The 19,428-nt window shown below is 47.0% G+C and overlaps 1 protein-coding gene across 4 annotated transcripts in view; it reads right to left on the reverse strand.

Annotated features, from left to right (window-relative positions):
* Ldlrad3 (low density lipoprotein receptor class A domain containing 3) overlaps window positions 1-19,428 on the reverse strand; it is a 236,260-nt gene that overhangs the window by 177,012 nt on the left and 39,820 nt on the right. Inside the window, exon 2 of one of the 4 annotated variants that reach the window (XM_006499482.1) lies at window positions 10,682-10,763. The exons of the other annotated variants lie outside the window; for them this stretch is intronic. The gene's annotated coding sequence lies outside the window, so the exon portion shown is untranslated. The remainder of the gene's footprint in view (window positions 1-10,681; window positions 10,764-19,428) is intronic. 4 annotated transcript variants of the gene reach the window in all.

Below are 19,428 nucleotides of genomic sequence, written 5' to 3' on the forward strand. Positions count from 1 at the left end.
TGTGTGTTGCAGGTATCGCACCTTTCCAAACACTCCCTCCCTGGTCTCCCAGGCCAGTTTGCATACCCACCCAGTCCTCCCAGCGTGTGCGAGCATCTGTGGCTTCGCATACCATAGTGCTCCGTAAACGGCTGCTGTTCAGCTGCCCCCTCAGCACCACAAGCAGCCTCTATACAACAGAAAGGCCTGTGTCCTAATGTAACTCCGGGCTCAGAGAGAAAGTTTAAAGGAGTTGGGGATGTGGGAGAGGGACGGATGAATGTGAGAGTGGGTGGATGGAAATACTGCCAGTTGCTTCCTTGTACTATATTATAAAAAGCATGCCATCAAACATCTTGTGGATTATTCCCTAAGGTGAGGCCGAGTTCCACATTTGTATGTAGTTTAAGATTTATGGAATTCAAAATTAAAAAAAAAGTCCTCATGCTTGAATATTGTAATAACTTGATTTGAACTTGATTACTAAGAAAAAATTCATATTATTAATCTATCTCCTGAGAAGTTCATAGATCCTGAGATTTTCTACAAAACAGGCTCTACCTCTAGATCAGCTTAAGTGCAAACTTCAAGGCTCAAAGTCAAAGATCAGAGGCGGCCCAAAGTTAGCAGGTGAGAGCTTGTCTCCAGAGCTCCTGGCACAAAGGCATTCAGAGTGATGTGAGCTGTCAGTATTACCAGACACGGCTATCCAGAGCAAATTCACCCTTCGGTGAACGCCCATTCTCACAAAGCCAGCTCACAGAAGTCAAGGTCAGCTCCTGTGCTGGGAAGACAAGCCAGGCCCACACATGTCCAACCAATGACACAACCCTGAGAGTGAGCCCTGTGTTTCCATGAGCCTTGGATCATGACAGTCCCTCGGCTAAGTCTGCAGGCCCATCCATAGAGAGGCCAATACCCTGTCCCCATGGGAAATCCCCGACCATCAGCACCCTACCCTTGGCCGGTATTTGTTTCTCTCTGTATCTAGGGAGTAGTGACAGCTGCAGACCAGTGGCATTTGGGGCTGGGACTCTCATGGAGAGCAAAACAGCAAGCCTTTGCTACTGGAGGTGATGAGGGCGGTCTGGCAGAAATGAAGTATGAAATCAGGAGCTGGCCTTTGTCATCCACTGCTATAGCAGTGTTGGGACTGGGTTCCCAACTAGCCCAGTTTTGTTCAGCCCTGCATCCACTTAGCTGGGAAGGAGCTTAGGCCATTTACCAGTATGGACACCAGTATGGACGGTGGGAACTCTTCACATGCTCCTGGACGTGACAAGGAAACTTGCCACGAGAGTTAAGGGAACAGGATGACATGAAGAAAGCCAAGAGAATCAGGACGCACACTGACGCAGAGCCGCGTGCAGTCTGAACACTTCTCCCTAAACCTCTCATTGAGTCAGTGTGCCTTGATGCTAACTAACCACGTGGAGGGCCACGGTTTTTAAGGGATTGGGTCTCACTGCTCCCTCTCGGTAATCGGCTCCAGCGGGCTCCAGCCGCAGCCTGGCACAGCTCACTATCCACCTCACATCACAGTCCACTCCGTGCTGCAAGCTGATAATGCATTTACAGACAGCCAGGACGCTGCAGCCAAAAAGGAAAATTTTCACCTAATTAAATAAAAACAAAGCAGAAAACCAAAGCCTTCAACTAGTGCCAGAAAGAAGGGCAACTTGATCTTTTATAGAACTTTTCAAGGCAGGAATGCCAACATTTTTTTTTCAAAGGCATTTAAAAAAAAAAAAAAACCAGTAAGCAAACTGCAAACGAACCAGAAGAACATGAGTGATGGGAATGAATGACCAAGGTACTGATGGGAGACGACTGATAGCAAACGAAAAGGCTGAGGCCTGGGGAGAGTTGCTCAGTGTTAGTGTGCTGGCCGGGTAAGTGTTAGGACAGAGTCTGGATCCCAGAACCTAAGAAAGCGCCAGGTGAACATGTGGCCTTCCTGCAATTCCCACCTCAGAAAGCAGAGATAGGGGACTCTCCGGAGCAAGCTGGTTTGCAAGACTTGCCGTAACTGTGAGTTCTGTGTTTCAGTGAGAGATTCAACTTCAATACAAGAAGGAGGAGCACTGGAGGATAATTCCTGACATCAACCTTGGGCCTCTGCTTGCATGTGTATGCACACGCACGTACTACGCACTCACATGGGCAAGGTGAGGCGGGGGAGGACAAAGAGCCACAGTCTCACATACAGTTAAACAGAGCCATATAAAGCTGTCACTCTTTAAACAAAGTAATGATCTATGTAACAGGGATTGACATGGGTGTGAGGAAACTGGTTTTGGCACACCACTGGTGGGAATAGGGCTGACTGACTGGCCAAGCTGCCTGGGCCACAAGACAAGGGAATAGGATCCAATGGCATCCACCCAGTCCTTCTCCCTCCCCTTCCACACCTAGACATCTCTCCCTGGGGAAACATTTGGGCAGACAGAAGCACACAGAAGATGGTGTTCGCTTCCTTCTTCCTCACAGCATCAAAACTTGTTTCTTTACCAAGACAAGGGTGGTGGCAGCCAATCACAAAGCATTCCTAACATGGAGCAGACTTTAGAAGGACCTGGAAGCCTGGACACAGCAACTTGGGACAATGTCTATAATATGGTCAAAGGGGAGAAAGCAATTTACCAGACAATACGTTGCGCACAGGCCCAGTCTGGTAGTCTCTGCCTGGTAGTCTCTAACAATGTGTTTTAACACAAATGTAGCTTGACTGACACTAAAATCATCAAGGTCTAGAACAATGACTGTGGAGAAGTCCTTGAGGGCCCTCAGGATGTGCGCAGATCCTTCACTGCATCCAGTTTTCAAAAGTGATTCCTTAACATGTCAACATAGGGAATAGATCTGGAGGACAAAGAAGAGCATCCAAGATGATCAAGGGGAGGCCAAACAGCATGGTTCATACCAAAGCTGGGAACAGGGATGTCAAGAAACAAAAGTCAAAAGGAAAGGGTCACCCAATTTATTAAATTACAAAAAATTAAAAAAAAAAACAACAATTCTTAAAATCTGAGAAACTCAGGAAGTTGGAAGAAAAGGTATTTGCCATAGCTATAGAACTCCCAATCCCAATATTGACTTAAGCTACAAAGGGAACGCAGCAGGGACTCACTGGGTGGAGGCTATGGATGGCTCTTCCTTAGTCAGCTATGAAAGGGAGAGCTCATGAACTCCCCCTTGGCCTCAGGTGCCCCACCCTCTTGCCAGCTCCACCCCTAACAAGAGCCTCACCCCTTGGTGCCTGAGGTAAGACTTAGCCGAGGTGGGACAGTGAGATGGGAACACAGAACAGTGAGTCTTATTAAAGCGTATAAATTTAATCTGTCCTGCGTGGGGAATGCAGAACGTCTCTCCAAGCCTTCCTGGCACTCCCTGTAAGCCCACAATTATAGCCTGCTCTGGACTCCTGTTTCCAGGGCACTGGGTCTTCCAGGTGGCCTCGGGCCATGATTCCTGCTGGAAGACAGAAGAGCTCATTCAAGGGCGCCTGGAGCAAGGATGCCAGAGCCTGGAGCCCAAGGCTGCTGAGGTGTGTGCTTGCCAAGATGGGTTGTCCTCGAAACCCAAGTGGGTGGAGGGTCATCCCACAATTGGCCTTCTGGAAATGGGGATGGAAATGAGAGCCTTCTAACATGGAATGAAAAGAGGTATTCTTGCCCATTCAGCAGCAGAGAGAAAATTTATCTGTGGTGTTGGAAGTTGGGACAGTGGTGGATGTAAGCATGGTGTGGGGCTCCCTGAGGTGTTACGGTGTTGGGTGCTCTAGTTCTTGATCTGGACCTGGCCCCAAGACGTGTTTACTTCTTGAAAATGTACAGAGATCTGCATTTGACCACTCCGGACAGCCAATGCAGGCCAAGTTTCTAAAACAATATTTACTTGAGAAAATAAATAAATAAAGGCACACATTGTTTGACTGGTACAGCTGACTCTCAGACAAGGTCTCCGTCACTCCCAGTTGACAGCCTCCTTCCTTACATCTACAGCCTGAGCCACTGTCAGTCCACACAGTCCAAGTCACACCATGTCACATGCCACAGCTCATGATGTGTGGATCCGGTGGGAACGGGCAGCTTGTCGAGAGGAATGGCATGTTCAGGATTTATTTTTAATCGATTCGCTCATTTTTCCTAACACTCAAAGCAGGCTGACTCTGAACACCAAAATGGCATCAGCCACACCCTGATAAACCCCAAGCATGCCGACATCTCAAGCCTGGCCCAAGGCCCCAGGTCCACTGAAGCAAGCTGAACCAAACTACAGAGGACATTCAGAAAGGTCAAGGGTGGGTGTGTTCCATCTCATTCCAAATGAACCCAAGGCACAGATGTGGATGCCACTCTTAGAGGTGAGCGCCATCTCAAGTTACAACCAAGCTCAGGCCTCAAGCCCTCTTGGGGTGATGCTTGGCTATTCTAAATCTTATATGGGCTACACTGAACTTTTCCATGGGGTAAATTTGGAAGTTCTCCTTCTGTTACATAAAGATTTTTGTTGTTGTTGTCTTTGGCAAACACACACCAAAAAGAAAAATAAAAAGCAAGGTTTATAGAGAACTACACAGAGAGAAAGGCAGTCTGGAACGGTTTATAGTCAGTGAACCCACAGACTGGGCAAACAGTCCCTGATTCTGCCCGAGGCCCAGTCAGAAGTCTAATAAGGCTTTGCTCATTCTCTCTTGTCACAATAACTCCTTCAAAAAGGCAGTGTCAAGCTGTCACTGCTGCCCAGAGGCTCAAGGACAGAAGCTTCAACTCCAGGAGGAGCCTGAGCTCAGAGGGCAGGCAGGCTTGCAGATCCGAGGCACCTGTGTCAAAGGAGGGAGGGAGGAGATGAAGAAGGCTGCCCAAGCAAGAGAGCCTTGTGACAGCCTACAGGTACCACTCATTCCTCCCAGCCACTGCTGCTCCTGGACATGACAGAGGCCATCACTGATTTGCCTTGACGACGTAACAACAGACCAGTGAAGAGAGAATGGGTGCCTAACACTATTCATCATTATTCAGCAGAGAAGCCCCTATCCCTACCCTAAGGGATGTATTCCAGAAGACCTGGAAAAGAGTTGTGACTACAGAGTGTACCAAACCCCGCAGTACCACAGCAGCATGTCCAGTAATCCAGACGTGCTGTGGCGCATGCCTTTGATCCAGCCTGTGGGTAGCAGAAGCGGGCAGATCTCTAAGAGATCAAAGCCAGGCTAGTCTAACATAGAAAGTTCCAGGCCAGCAATGGATTCATAATGAGGTTCTGTGTGCAACAAACACACACAGCCCAGAAGGCTGGCTGCTACAGTTTGAGACCAGACATAATAGTCTACATCGGATTTCCAACTGGGCACACCTCACAGGGGCACACGCAGAGAAGGACTTTCTAGCACCTTCTGAATCGCCTAGAAAATTCCCAATTGTTGTGAAGTCCTTCCCCAGGTATTGTCTCAACCCAGGGAGACTGCTACTCACTCCACCCGTGTGTCCAGGCTATCATTTTCCCCTCGAACCAATTCGTCTGTTCCCCCAAAACATGTCTCACTTCCCTAAATACCCTGTGCCTCCAGGAAGGTTCTTCGCCCCCTACTATAGACTGTTAGACTGTTGATATTTACTAAGGCAGCATGGATATCATCACGTTACTCAAAAGACAGCTACCATTCAGACTCAGGAGCTGTTTGCTTCTGGAATTTTCTGGGTGACTTTCTCAGACTTCAGTTGACTGTAGGCAACAGAAAGTAATTCTGTGGATAAAGGAGACTGTGGTACACAGCCCTCCCTCTCTTCTCTCCATCTCTCCCTTTCTCTGTCTCTACCCTTCCCCCTTTCAGATCAGCTTCTGTGTTCCCACAAAACAAACAACCTCTGTTCAAACTTCAGCCAGGAGCCACTCAATCTCCACCCACCTCCCCCACCCCAGTAAAAATCCCGACGTGAGTAAACACGGAAAGGCCACTCAAAGCTCAGCTTCCTCCCGCAGGGAGGAGGCAAGGTGTGGGTGGAAAAAGCACCTCAGACCACACTCCTCCAGTCCCAGAGTCCCAGGGCACAGTCCAGCTGCAGTCTCAGGTCCACAAAGCACACGGGGAGAGCCTTAAGGGAGAAGGTACCAGTACAGGCCTTTTAACTGTGTTCAATGAAGGCGTGGTGCCCCACCCCCACCCCACCTTGGCCACCTCTCCAGCAATACCCCTCTGTACTAGACTACTCCAACCTGTGGGGTAAGCATTCAGGCTCCACCATCAGTCCCTCGGCTACTGAGCAGAAGGAAAAGGGGAGTAGATTTTGTAAAACATCACAGGAAGAGCCAGCCATGCACATCTCCTGGTGTCCCCATTAACGAGCGAGCGAGGCCTGCTTCCTAGGAAGGAGTAGGGTACACTTTGCTGTCACCAAACTTCCACTGTGAATCAGGCTCACTACTGTAAGGACAAAATAAGAAAACTGGGAAACACCGAGAAAATAGTATTCTTCAGAATTTCCCCTGCAAATAAATAAGAACAATATTTTTCTCTTTAATGAGAGCTGGCATAATCATTTGGGTAAGATGATTTATACATAATTTATGTCTAATGGATTTTCTGGGGTTTTTTAAATTTTTCAAAACTAGCAAGTAACTTCAGAACGGCAGTGGAAAAATTAGAACGTAAACATTGCCTGAATTCCCCCATCCTTTGCCTGCAAGTACCAGGGTTTGTATTCTTCCTATTTTTTTTAATCTAGTTTTTGTTTTGTTTTTTAGTTTCCAGATCCTCAGAGGTTCACATCCTGAAGTGAAGATCTATCACCAAGGGTTGCCAGCCTCTAACAGCTTTAGAATAAAGACTGAACGCAATCTAGGTTGACTAATTAAAATCAATAGTAAGTACCATGTTCAAGGGCAGTGGTAACGAAAAGGCGCTATTACACCTTTCTAATTAAAAACAACTGTGGCTAGTGCCCAAGTACTTGTGCCACAACTAGGCAGCCAGGCTGCGGCTGCAATACCACACCACAAGGATGCCAGTGAAACACTCAAGGATCTACCGGAAGCACACGGATGTGGACCACCTTGGGTGACCCTCTAAGTCACTGACTGTGTTTTAGAATACATATTCATTCAATGAACTCACTTATTAGCCTCCACCCTCGCAAGGGATTTTTCTGGAAACCTAAAAGGTTACCCAGGAGGGAACCCAGGAAAAAGCGCAAGAAACACCTGACCAGTGGAGTCCCAAGCGTTCATAAGTGTCGGGAGGCCTAAGTGACACAGAAAAGAGAACCACAAGAAATAGCGGAGTCACTAAGGAGGGAGACATTTACTCCAGAGGACCTCGCACTGACTGCTTCATGGAACAGTTTGCAGCCTGCCTGGCTTTGTAGGTTGGGTAAAACTGAATTCTTATTGCAGAGAAAGTACTGAGGTAAGTGGAGACATGACAGCAAATGGCTGAATGGTCCTGATGAGAGCCAGCAGCCTGGGAAAGGCTTTTGCAAGTCAGAGGATGGAGTTTGGACCTTACCTTATACACAGTGAGAAATGTGCACCATCTCTGGAGCGGGGGTATGCCAAATGGGCAACCCCTCATGTAGATTAGCTCAGTTGTCCCACAGAGAGACAAACTCAGAAGCACAATGAAGAAATAGAATTGGGTGGGAAGCTACTAAAAAATGTTAGCCATCCATCTGAGAATCAGACTTTAATCACCCCAACATAAATTCCTTGTCTAACAAGAAATATTATGAAAGGCTGCTCAAACTTAAAATAAACGAATATATTTAGTCTCTCTATTTATTGAAGGCAGAGACAACCGTCATCAATCTTTGCCTTTGGGAGACAGCAGATGGCATTCTTGGCACCAGACCCACTCTCCTAGCTGTGCTCTGCTCAGACTAGTGCTGCCCTGTCTGCTTCGCTTCAGCATCGCAGAAGGGGCGAGCAATCCCAAGTGCCACTGGCAGTTCAAGGGACCACCTCGGGCTTCAGACTTTAGCATCCGTGGAACTGAATGCCAACACTATAGTGAAAGACATCCTTTCCTCTCCAGTGCAGGCAAGGTGCAAGGCCCTGAGCACAGTACTGGACCTTCAGAGCAGCTGCCTTGGAACTCTTAAAGCCCAAAAGAAAACAAGGAAGAGTCAAAGGGTAGAACTGAGTTTTAGTAAGCGGCTATATACACAAAGCTGGGGACATTCTGATAGGCAGTCTGCATTTCTAGAAAAGAAGTGGTTGGGTCTTAAGACAAAGAAAATAATCTTCTTGAATACTATGTTTCCTTGTGTTTTTTGCTACCATAATAATCCATGACCGTGGAACTCTTGGATAAGGGGAAGTGACCTGTGTATAGCATTTTCTTCATGGATTAAACGTCTCAAACTTTTTAAAAAATCAATTATAGAACAGTGTTTGCATAGCAGCTGCACCAGCCCAATGTATGAGGCATAGGTGGGTGACAGTGGGATAGTGGACAGGCCCGTTCATGCCTAAGGAGTTTAATTTCATTTAATACCATTCAACATAAGCCTTTGGCACAGGGTCGCTCCTCCCCACCCCATCCCCACCCCACCCCCACCCCGTCCATGTGTATGCGTGCTTGCCAGTACACATCCACGTGAAGGGCAGAGGTAGTACAGGGTCTGACAGCTTCCTAGGTTGCTCTCTCGCCATCTTACTCTTAAGACAGAATTCCTCCCTGAACTTGGCACACGGTGCAGCTAGCCTGGTGGGCCCGCAAGCCCCATGCCCACGTTTCCCCCTATGCTGCTCTTGCTCCTGCTTGTCTGGCGGACGTGAACTCAGACCCCGGTGGTTTTGTTTGTGCTGTTTTTCCTAAGTCTTCTTTGCAGACAGGCAAACAGCCAGCCAGGTAGGAGGGTGCGCATTTGCAGTGAAGACATCTAAAAGCCCTGTCTGTGGCTCCCAACCAGTGTCTCCATACTATAGCCCAGATGCATCTGACTTAATGAGACAAAAAGGCCTGGTCCATCTCAGCAGACAAGGAAATTTTTCAGAGAAATGAACTCCTCTAGAAACTCTAAAGAAAAGGGAGGAGCCTCGGATGGGAGCTGGGGAGCCCATGGACATGTGAACAGGACAAAATCTTTTTTTTTTTTTTTTTTTTGCATACAAGGAAGCCAGGCTAAGAAACCCAGTTGTGTGCAGGGCCTTGGCCACAGTGTGTGTGTCGGGGGGTGGGGGGTGGGGTAGCATCTGGAGGGTAGTATTGGAGGGTAGTATACCCACTGAAGAAAAAAAGGAAGCTAAGACTACATCCGATTCAAGCAAACAGAAACACAGTGTATGTTATTTTCATAACTAAAATTTCAAGAGAAGGCTCTAATCTCCACTGAGGCAACACCACTATAAACATGTATTTTGGTGGTGTTGTTGTTGTTGCTGTTGTCCTAAATAAGTCCTCAGAGGAAATCCCAGTCCAAGCTGGAAAAGCCATAAGGAAACAGAGCTGCCCCGCTCCCTCAGACCGCACAGCTTCCTGCAGAAGAGCAGCAAACAGGAATGAATTCATTGCTGTAAAAAAGCCAAAGACCGCTTCTCTTAAACATGCTTCTTAATATTCAGTCAGTTAAACACAGGTCTTCCCCAGGTGCCATCATCAGCCCATAAGTATTTAGTAGTGGGAGATGCAGCCACACAGAGATGCACAGAGAAAAGAACCTTCTTCCCCAAGCTCAGCTGTCCATGGACTCGGACACAAAGGTGAAAAGCCACATTCGTAACAGGATCATTTACGGATCATCTCCTGGGAGAAAGGCTCTCCTGACCCAGATTCCATAGCCTTCCCTATATTTTCCAACCCTAGAGAAGGCCCCCAGCATCTTAGAAAAGTCCTGAGGTAAAGATGGTGGAGACTTTTACAGGCCCCTCTCATTCACAGCCTGGTGTGAATCAAATCCACATTTTCCAGCCTCAAATGGATTTTCAAAGAGTACAGGATTCCTGGCTTGTTTACCCATTCCACTTCTGGTTTGGGTAGCCGAGGGATGTTTGTAATTAATGAGTATGGTGCCTTCTCCAAATGTAAATGGCATTCCTGAAAACGGACCGTTTACTGTGTGTCCTCTGGGTGCCAGGCACCGTTACGAACACCTCATTTTCATAACCAGGCCAATCAGAGCTACTATTACTTCCATTCCACACATGAGGGAAAGACACAAGGTTCAGTAAGTACCTAATGTCATTCAGAAGAAACAGAATCTTCAGCGCTGGGGCTAACTAAACCTCAAATCGTCTTCCGCTGGATTCCTGTGTTGGGGAACCCCAGCCAGCCCACCCCTGCATATGTTTTGTTTTATTTTGTTTCAGTTTTTGTTTTGAAACAAGGTCTTGCTATGTAGCCCTGTGTAGCCTGGAACTTGAGACCCTCTTGCCTCAGTCTCCAGAACACCGGGCGTTCAGGTAGGAACTGCCATGCCTTGGCTCCCATCTCCCTCCCAGCACTGGGCAGAACCAGAAGGCTGAACTTCAGCCGGCAATGATTCTCCCACAGGATTCTCCAACCAAGAAAGTTTACGAGGACATCACAGAACTCACTGGTCTACAGATGTGACTTCCAGTCTTAAAAACTAACAGGACTCTCCCCAAAGCCAGCGATGAGGGCAGATGCAGCTCATAAAATATTCCATTAAACCACTTCTGTTCGATTAGCCCCATGTGTTTCTTTCCTGGAGGCTCTCTGAGGGGGAGACGATGTACAAACCTCTCTCAAGCCGAAGGTCCCTTTACACTCAGGACCCGTGCCTTCTAGTCTTCCCTTCCTCCGTCCTCAGCAGCTCTCAACTCTGCACAGAGGAAACATGATTAACCAGCCTTCAGACCAGAGGGCCATCTCAGATGGGCCCCAGGGAGCCACTTCTCATTTACTTAAGTGATTGAAATCTCCTCTCTCCCAGTTACCCAACCCTGCAACACCAGCCAGCAGATATAATTGCGAAGCAGGTAAGCTCCTCTCACTGCTCACTGCTCTACAGATTCGGTGCCAGCGAACGTTGCAAATTACAGGGTATAAATTTAGCAGGGTGGGTCTTGACACACATTCCTGCAAATTACATGTTCCTGCACTAGTAGAAAGTGCATTAATTACTTTGGGTGTATGCACAACTTCCATTTACTCAGGGGCTTTCTGGAGAGCATCAAGCAACTTGGAGTAATCTACAAAGATTAAAGCATAAATAAATAATGCCTGCTGAGTGGGTGGGTCTTCCCAGAGCTCTTGGAATTAGAATTGTTAACTTTCTCCCCGAGGATTGGAAGAGTCAGAGGAGCCCATTGTGTGTGGTTGAAGATAGAATGACCCAAATCAAGCCCTATTGTGAGATGGGCACAGCATTCAACTAGGGGTGGCAGAAACATCACATGTTTCTTTCCTGCTAAGCTGAAAGATTTGCTTCCTACACAAGAATGGGGTGTTCCCATCTGTGGCAAAGCAGATACAGCCAGAAGTAAGGACAAGATGGGTGGGATCAGGGGAGATTTAACCCAACAACCTAGCACTGTCCATATGCTGGGTGCTAGGCTAAGTACACAGGAGTCTTCACCAATATCATCACATGATTCCACCCTATGAGTGAGGAAGGAAACAGTGCCGAGGTCACCCAGGAGGAAATAAAAGCTAAATACCTCACCTAAGATCACATAACCAGAGAACCGTTTAAGCCAGGTTCGGTGTAGCAAGCAGCTTCAGTGCCCAGAGGGGCAGCTGGCTCCAGAGGGCCCCAAAGGTAGGAGGGGCAGGAACACCAGGTCAAGTGCATTCAGCAGGTCACCATGTCTGTTCTGGGCACACAGCTGAGGACTGTCCCGGAGGATGCCCACCTAACATGCAGAACAACTCTGAAGGCATCTTACACCTCTGGTGGTATCCATGGGAAAACCATAGTGAGAAAAGTCAGGTTCCTCCACCCAGATCCCAGTTACACACGCCTCCAAAACTCTCGGCTCTTCTCCCCTAATCTGTGAGTTCCCGTTATATGATTTAGGGGAAAATAAAAGGATTAAACAAAACCATCTGCTGGGGTTAGATGCGAATTACCAAGGGGGTGAATTATCAGGTCCCTGCCTCCTATTTGTAGCAGGATGGGGAGAGAGAGGCCATTGCTGGGTCAAGACTAGAGTGTTTAAACTGCGTTTCCATTTCACTTTCGACTTTGTTAGAATTATCTCTATCAATAGCTGTAAAGTAATGGGACCACAGCCAGGGGTCGTCCTCTCTATAGCCAAAGGGAAGCTATAGGATGATCCATCTCAGGAGCATGGCCCCATAAAATAGGGACAATGACACTGAAGATAAGCCATTTTCTCCAAGAAGCAGAATGTGGCAAGATTCTATAAAATATGACCAACGCATTCGAATGTTCATGCTCTCTGTCTCCTCCTCCTTCCTCATCCCTCTCCTTTTTTCCTCTCTTTTCCACCCCTCCCATCTCTCCCTTTCTTACTCTCTCCTTTCCCTCCCTCTCTTCCTTCCCCTCTTTTCTCTCCCCCTGCCCCTTCACTTTCCCCTCTTCTGTTCTCTCTCTCTCTCCATCCTACCCCCCTTTTGGAAGATACACACACACACACACACACACACACACACCATGGATGAAGGAGTTTGGACTTCAGGAGGAAGCACAGGTGACATGGAAGGAGCAAAAGCCAACCCCTTTTGCCACAGCAGCCTGCAAGTGCTTCACATTTCAACAGAAACAGGATATCAGAAAGGAAGCTGACCAGTTCCAGAATGGGACTCACACCTAGGAGACACCACACACACACCAGCCCAGTCCACTCAGACGGGGCATGGCTATTCAGAATGATTGGTCACCAGCAGGTGACCCTCTCAGCACATCGGATATTGATAGGGTATTTCCTCTCTGTAATCATAATTTGATGGATTAGTTACACTTGGAATTCCTGAGCCCTCTAGGCTATGACCTCAATCCTGACTTCAGGAAATTAGACATTCTTTGACTTAATTGGAATTGGGTATGGCTTTACCTAACAGAAAGTGGTGGTAACCCAACAGGGTTGCTCTGCGGCAGAAAGCTAATAAATGAAGTTGGCACTGTTGTAAGACAAGTCATCTTAATAAATTTGTGGCGTGCCTATAAACCGTGACACAAGTGCCACCTTACAATTTAGGTGGTCCCTAGTTCTTATCTACTAGAAAGTTGGGGACAGTGGGTTAAGTGAGCTCTCGGGGGCCCTGGCCAGGCCTGTGCGAGCCAGGATGAAAATATCTGTCATTCTTCTTTCTTTTTTATTTGTGTGTGTGTGTGTGTGTGTGTGTGTGTGTGTGTGTGCATGTGTGTGTGCATGTGTGTGTGTATGGTACAGTTGCTTGTGCATGTGGAAGTTAAAGGACAATCTCTAGGTTTGTGCCTTGAAAAAAGTGTCACCTGCCTTGTTGGTCTGTGGCTCACTCACTAAGCTAGGCACCTGGCCAGTGAGTCCTAGGGATCTGTCTGTCTGTCTGTATATCCCAGCACTAGGAGTCGCCATGCCTGGCTTTAAAAAAAAATGGATTCTTGAAATCAAACTCTAGTTCGTATGCTTACAGGGCAAGCATTTTAACAATGGAGCTATCTCTCTGGGGCCTATTCATCTGAATTTCTGACCTTTTAATACATTGTGCTGTCCTAAAGCAGGAAAGACACCAATGGGCTCCTCTCCAGTGTGAGCCACAAGAGAGGCTGGTAAAGATCCAATGAGACCCTAGAGTGACAGAAAAAAAACACCCAGTGGAGATCATGTGGACCACAGGGACTTGTAAAAGATGTCCTATGCTCCCCTGCAGGGGGGCAGCACCAGCAGCCACAGAATCATGGCGTACTGACTCCCCATCAGACACTGAAGGGACCACACAGATGCACTGGAAGAAATGGCAGACACAGTGCTCTACAGGACTGGGTGCTGAGTGTGTGTATGTTCAGAGCCACTTGGTCCTTGGGGCAGAAATGGATGTAGCTTCTGCAATCTCTTTGAATCTGAAGAAATGCTTAAGGTATCCACCAACTAGAGCTACAAATGTGCTACCACGACACCACTCACAAAAACTAAAACTTGGACATAAAAGCCCAGTTTTGGAGAGTGAGTAAATAAATTCTAGAATGTTGGCTGGACTGAATTCAATATGGCCATTAAAGTAGATTTGGATGAATTGGCAAAGTACCCCTACAGAAGGAAGGGGGGGCCCACTCAAGAGACTCACTAAACTGTGCAACGCAGAAAACTGAACCAGTATCAGAACAGAGCTCCTGGTTGGAAGACAACTGGAAAACCAATTATCTTCACAATAGAGACTGTAGAAAAGAAACCTGAGAATTACATTGGCTAAGAAGACTAGGGAAATATTTTCTCTCTCTCTCTCTCTCTCTCTCTCTCTCTCTCTCTCTCTCTCTCTCTCTCTCATTCTCTCATGTGAGTGTGTGTGTGTGCACACGCACGTGCATATCTTAAAAATAACTGAGCCAGGCATGGTGGCGCACGCCTTTAATCCCAGCACTTGGGAGGTAGAGGCAGAGGCAGGTGGATTTCTGAGTTCAAGGCCAGCCTGGTCTACAGAGTGAGTTCCAGGACAGCCAGGGCTATACGGAGAAACCCTGTCTTGAAAACAGCAACAACAACAAAAAAAACTGGAGATGCAATTTAGAGCTGTGTGCCAACTACAAAAGGACCCTACTACTGAGCCACATCCCCAGTTAGAAATGTTTTCATAAATAGAAAAGTGCTTGCTCTAGTAAACTGGAAAATGGATGTTAAAACTAAACACACATTCATACCTATATCAAACATGACAAAAGTGCAGCCTGTCAAACTTTGACTGGTGCAATTACTAGTGATTTTTATTTTCTTTCCATCTAAGTCTATTTTCTAAACAAATGAGGGTGTAAATAAATGCCATTCATTTAGAATTTTAATGAAGGTGACAGCTATCACAGAACTGGCATACAGTAACTCAGCACAGGCAGAGAGTTCAGAAGAAATCATTCCCTATTACTAAATTAACAAAGCATTTGCTGAAAGAACTGCCCAGTTCCGCCCGTGTGGAGCTCACTGCTGAGAGACTTCTTCCCCAGCAGCCTTCGGAATGTCATCATCCTAACTTGAGAGTTAGCCAAATCACAGATATTTACATGTAGAGAATTTGAACTTCTACCCACTGGTGTTCAGGTCTAAGGAATACTAACCCCTCCCATCTTGCTCCAAGCTCCTTTCTACTCTAATCTGCTTTCACAGCCTATTTCTACATGGGGAGGGACCAGCTAGAACACTCAGTCCTCAAGTACTGGGCAAACTAGTTCCAGCACTTCAAAAGCCAACTCTCCCTTGGGCCTGACCGACCTGGTGCTAACAGCTGCAGGGGAGCACAGTCACTCACACTGTGCCTGTTTTACAGGGCTCTGAGCCATCCCTTGTGCCAGCCCCTGTCCTCACTCACCTATCATCACAACAGATGACATCCTACGCGGTTCACTAAGTCACCTCCACAACAAAGTGTCCTGTCCTGCCCCTGAATCCAACCACCCTCCTGTGGACCTGCCTTCCCAGGGCTCCTTAGGAAATGTACTCGGTTCCAGGCTGGACCCAGGCAACTCACCTGACGTTTCTATCTCACAGAGACTGCAAGGAGACTATCAATAGCCTGCCATTGTGCTCTTGGGCAATACCACGCCCAGGTTTTACACACAGTAGGTGCCAATCAATACTTTCTGACTGAATGAAATCAATGAGCTCCCTCGGTGCCGGGTCCAGGCTGGCTTCATTTTCATCAGAAATGAGAGCGCCACTCGGTGTAGCGTGCAGAGGTGGTTCCCATTAAACGTGTGCTGAATGAAGGACTATAGCGGGCTCACCCGAGCAAATGCATCATCCGGAGCAGCTCTCCCCACGATGTACCAATGATCAAATTTCAAAGTGGAGGTGACCAGGCCAAAGGATAATTCATCCCCCTAAAGACACTAAGTGTCAGTTAAATTGCTGTATTTAATAGGGCCTGACTGGGATGAGCCATTCTGAACAAAAGCAATAACTGCTCCAGTAATGAGTTTCCTTTAAATTTCTGACTACTGCTACATAGCGTCCAAAGACTCCTACAGCCACTAGACCAAAGCCCATTAGCTAACAGCTCACTTACAAACCACAGAGCCCTTCAGACCCATCTCTGGCCTCTCTGGAGCCCAAAAGGTCCAGACCAAGGCTGATGGCCCTCAGAGGCTCATTCTGGGATTGCTGCTTGGTTTGGTGTTATTGTTGTTGTTGTTACTGCTGCTAGTGGTTTGCTTGTTGTTGTTGTTGGCGGCACCTTGTTGTTGTTGTTACTGCTTGTTGGCTTGTTGTTGTTGTTGTTTTACAGGAGTCTGACCACTAACTAGGCTCTGAGTCTTCACACTCAGGTATACATACAATCCTGATAAAAAGGGAATTCTCAATGTCTAAAAGGAGACAAGGCAAAAAGCCTTATAGCATCAATCTGGTACTGAGCCACAGTCTGTGCCCAGGGGCGTTTGGTGAGCCAGGATTGTTCCCAAGCATCAGACTGGGGAGAGGAAGCCCTCATCTGCTATGAGAGATTATATTCGCTGACACTGAGAATAAAAGGCAAGCACATACAGAAAGTAGCAACAGCGATTTGGACAGGCAGAACACGCGGAGAACATCTCTTTGGCCTCAGTTATTCTAGGTGAGGGGTGTGGAAGGTAAAGGATGAGAACTTGGGAATAAAATACGCAGACACAGGCAAACACTGATCCGGGGTCCCAGTAACCAAGAGGAGCCAACTTCCTCAAAAAAAGACCTTAGAATCTCAAATGGATGCCCAGGTAGCCCTCAGCATAGTCCATACTATTGCTGCAACCCTCTGGCTAGTGGCATAAGCTTTAGATTTCTGATCCAGAAAATGGGAATTTCTACCACCTAATTGTAAAAAAAAAAAATAACAGCTGTTTTGTTTTTTGTTTTGTTTTGTTTTGTTTTGTTTTTGAGGATATGATACTGATCAATTGCTCTGTCTGTATTCACTACCTTGTTTTCAGCTGTCTATCTCTGCACATGGCTGTTGTCATTTGACAGAAGATGAAGCACATATAGGTGCTCCCACAGGTAAATATGGAGCACGTGGAGGACCAAAGACTTGTCTCAGAGGTCAACAGTGGGTTAGGGGCTGTGCTGACATACTGGGAGTTCAAAGGATGGCATACTTTGGTTGAGCCTGCCTCTTTTAATCAAACCGATATTGTTTTAGTCATCAAATCTTTGTATTTATTCCTTCTGTGCATGCCTGTCCCAAGCCCTTTCAATTAGACAACTATCTTTCATCAGAGGAAGAGATCATTGCCCAACAGAAACTGTGCAGACCAACTGTCAGCAGAATCAGACAATGTGGGCTTTTCCTTTTAGTTCTGAAGGAGACCTTGCTGCAGGCCAGACCTGCAGAAGAAGGCTAGTCCTCCCCCACTTAAAAGCCTCAGCTCAAACTCCTAACTTAGCAAAGGTGTTGGCCTCTCTGACTTGGGTCCATTATTAGTGCTACATTCATAATGGAGTCAAGAACCGAAACACTGAATCCATCGCGGGTGTCTCTTAGCACAAGAAATGTCCCTGCTAGAGACAAATAGTTATTCACAAAGCTAACAACGCAGGAGTTTTTCCCAAATGCTAGGTGTGTCAGCTTTCTATTGCTTCGCTAACTTCATCTTACACCTCCACATCACAATCCATCACCCACGGGAAATCAGGGCAGGAACTCAAGAAGGAACCTGGAGGCAGGAGCTCAAGCAGAGGCCATGGAGGAGCGCTGCTTACTGGCTTGCTCCTCCTGGTTTGCTCAGTTTGCTTTCTTATACACCTTGGGACCATCCAGCCATGGAGGGAACTACCCACAATGGACAGGACCATGTGGTCCACACCAATCATCAAGTAAGGATGTGTCCCATAAGCTAGCTTACAGGCCAGTCTTATGGCTGTGTTTTCTCAATTGCGGTTTTCTTCTCAGCTGACCCCACCTTGTGTCAAGTTGATTTTGGAAAAAAAAAAAAAAGACAAACAAACAAAGCAGCCTTGCCACTTGGCCATGCAATGGCCTCTCAGACCCTAGAAGTGGGAGCGGTTCTGAAGCAGCTCCTAACTTCTAGAGGCAAATTCTCGTCCTAGTCACACCACACAAACATCTGGATAACCCAGAACTGTTTATGGATCTCACTTTCTCTGCCCCTCAAAAGCAGCCCCCACCACACCCCCAAGTCTGTAGTAATGCTAAAATGTTCTTTTCTTTGTATCTCTATCCACAATTAACAGATACCAAATGGAGCTTCGGGCACACACCAGTGTGTCTCTTCTCCCTCATTTCCACTTACACACTCCCTAGTTTTTTACCGCCTCCTATACCAAATTTTACTTTCAGTGGAAGAGCGAGCTAGACACCTGTCATCTAAATAGCAGCCATTTAGGCATGCTGAATGTCATTTCTATAAAATGCTGAGAAAATAGTATCTTTGCCTAAAATATAAACAAATGCATATCCTCTGTAAGTAAGGCGACCGACCTGCTGTGCTAAACGGAACACAGTACTCCATGCTAAGGGGAGCCTGTCCTTACATGCCTGGAACTCCCTACGCACCCAGGCCCCTGGAGGAGGGGGTTTGCAAGGAGGCTAGTCAGTAGCAGCACCTTTGCTCTTCCTGTGAGTTTATGTAGGACAGTGCATACATTCATGTTTGGGAGGAGCCAGAGGGAAGCCTGGGGTGTCATCACCTAGGTGCCTCCACCATTTATACAAATGTCTTGGTGGCCTTGACCTTGCCAAGGAGTCCAATGCACTTCTTACAACCTGCCCACCTCCCCGTCTCCAGTACCAAGGTCATGCTTGATACCTCTCTAGTTTTTTTATGTGGACCCTGAAATATGGAACTCAGGACCTTACTGACAAGCCATCTCCCCCGCCCTCACTGCCAGAACCTTTACTAATTCCAACACTGTCCCATACTGCAGAACCCCCAAGCTTCCGGGAGCACAGAGAAATGAGACTTGGGAAGCACCATCTGCAGTCTCAACTCCACCACTAATCAACTGAGTAAGACTTGCCATCCTGACGCTCTGGGACTCAAGTTCTCGTCTGTAAAAAGGAGAAAAATGTATAAAAATATGGATTCTGGATTCAGCATGATGGGTCACATTCAGCAACATTTAAAGACATGGAGGGGAACATATTAGAATAAATCTAAATATATTAGGAACAGAAAGAGTATCTTTTAATTCAGTTTTTATATAATATTCTAATCTGCAATTTAAATGTGACTTTTAGACAGATTTACTGAGATAAAATTCATACACTATTCAACTGCACAATGTAAGGCAGACCATTCATACAACCATCACTACAGCCTTCCTCATAGCGTTCCAAAAGCCCAGAAGGAAGCTTTACACCAGGTCGGCCACGCCCCACTTCCTTCCACACCCCCAAGTCCT

Source organism: Mus musculus, chromosome 2, assembly GCF_000001635.26.
Source record: "Mus musculus strain C57BL/6J chromosome 2, GRCm38.p6 C57BL/6J".
Lineage (NCBI taxonomy): Eukaryota > Metazoa > Chordata > Mammalia > Rodentia > Muridae > Mus > Mus musculus.